Source organism: Triticum dicoccoides, unplaced genomic scaffold, assembly GCF_002162155.2.
Source record: "Triticum dicoccoides isolate Atlit2015 ecotype Zavitan unplaced genomic scaffold, WEW_v2.0 scaffold268949, whole genome shotgun sequence".
Taxonomy (NCBI): domain Eukaryota; kingdom Viridiplantae; phylum Streptophyta; class Magnoliopsida; order Poales; family Poaceae; genus Triticum; species Triticum dicoccoides.
Genome location: NW_021258881.1, coordinates 1 through 2,100, shown reverse-complemented (window position 1 = coordinate 2,100; position 2,100 = coordinate 1). Strand labels below are relative to the sequence as shown.

General features: G+C 57.8%; 1 pseudogene; it reads left to right on the top strand.

The window, feature by feature from the left end:
- The first annotated feature begins 261 nt into the window (after positions 1-261).
- Positions 262-2,092, top strand: LOC119345702 (annotated as a pseudogene).
- The last annotated feature ends 8 nt before the right edge of the window (positions 2,093-2,100 follow it).

The following is a 2,100-nucleotide window of genomic DNA, read 5'->3' as shown; positions in this document are numbered from 1 at the left end:
TTAACTGCTCTTGCCACATTCCATCGCAAAAAAGAAAACTGCTCTTGCCACATGTTTTTTTAGGAGGTCTTGCCACATGTTTTGCCAACAGTTTTTTTTTTGTTTGAGAAATTGTTTTGCCAACAGCTTGAGCCGGATGCTGCGGCTTCATGGGCCCGCGAGCAAATGTCCCGACAATTGTTCGGCCCACTCAATTGCCTACACCACCACGCAGCCCAGACCCACCACCGCACTCCCCACTCCTCCCATTCCTCCCCCAATTCCGGCGGAATCATCCAGCCACCGCCATGGCCGCCGGCGTCTGGAACGTCCTGGACTGGTTCCCCGGAGGCGAGGCCATCCTCAGGGCCGAGAGCGCCTTCCTCTCCGCCAGCACCGCCGCGGGCGCCGGCGAGGACCGCATCAGCGCCCTCCACGACCACCCCCTCAGGGACATCGTGTCCCGGCTCCCCGCCAGGGACGCCGCCCGCACCGCCGCGCTCGCCTCCCGCTGGCGCCACCTCTGGCGCTCCACGCCGCTCGTCTTCCACGACCCCCACCTCCTCCCGTCCCGACAGCCCGAGCTCGCCGCCGCCGTCGCCCGCGTCCTCGCCGCCCACCCGGGCCCCTTCGCCACCGTCAGCATCAGATGCTGCGACTTCCGGCGCCAAAGCCTCGAGCTCGCCGAGTGCCCGCGTCTCCTCGCCGCCAAGGCCGTCCGGGACCTCGTCCTGGTCAACAACATGGCCGCCGACCTCGACCACCTCCCCGACGCGCCCGCCGGGGTCCTCAGCTGCGCCTCGCTCCGCCGCCTCTTCCTGGGATACTTTCGGTTCCCTGACACCGGCGCCGGCAGAGAGGAGGGATTGTTCCCGCACCTCCGGGAGCTCAGCTTGCTCGGCGTCCACATGCCCGACTGCGACAACCTCGACCACCTGCTCGCCCGCAGCCCCGTTCTGGACACCCTCGTCCTCGTCCTCAGCCGTATCTTCCACCACATTCACCTCTGCAGCCAGAGCCTCAAATCAGCGCTCCTCTGGAGTTACTACGCGCAGGAGATCGCCGTCATGGACTGCCCGCTCCTGGTGCGATGTCTCATTCGGTGAAGGTGATTCGGTGGCTGTGAAGATTGCTGCTGCGCCCAAGCTGCGCGTGCTCGGCTACCTGGAGCCAAGAGTCCACCAGCTCAACATTGGCGGCAACCTCATCAAGGTACCGCCTTTCTACTGTGTACTGTCCATGCATCTCACTTCCACTAATTGATGCATGATCTTGTGTGTGAGCATTGAACTGTACCTAATCATACACAAATGTAGCACAGTATGAGTGTATGATATCTGTTTTATTTTGGTGGGTCGCGTTGCAAGCCTGACACGAAGCCGAGCCCGAGCACCGTGGTTCCGACCGTCAAGATACTGGCCTTGAAGGTGAACTTTGGTGTCCTCAAGGAGGTCAAGATGCTGGCCAGCTTACTCAGATGCTTCCCCAACATTGAAATGCTGCACATCGAGGTGACGGCACTCACATCCATTCAGCCAGTCGTTGTCGATTTGCCCTTCGTATCGTCGTTTATTTCTTAATTAGTTAGGTGAATGATTTGAACTAATGTCGACTACATAAGTTGATGTTTGCAGTCTCTCCTAGCCGATGAACGCACTAGAAAGCACAATGCCAAGTTCTTGGCGAGAGCTCTGTCCTATCGAATGTCTCAAGTCGCACGTCACCGAGATGATCTTCCATGAATTCCGGGGGGATCGAAGCGAGATGGAGTTCCTCAAGTTTCTCGACAGGAGCGCGAACGAGACGTGGTATTTGCTCGTCAGGACTACTGCAGAAATATTCGCTTCGCCGGATGAGATGGATGAGCTGATGACTAAAATGGAAGATTTTACGCACCGAGGTTGGGTCTGCGATCACTCCATAGTGGTGGTGGGGGAGCCTCTGGAGGAGAACCTCTGGAGTTTCAGCAAAGCGTCGGATCTCTCTGCTGACAACCCTTTCCAGTGTTCGTCCTAGTGTTCTGAGGTAACATGTACTTCTTGATCCCAGTGTTCTGAGGTAACATGTACAAGCTGGAGTAAGCTCCAAAGTACTGGATGGTGAAGATGATGAAGAGAATGG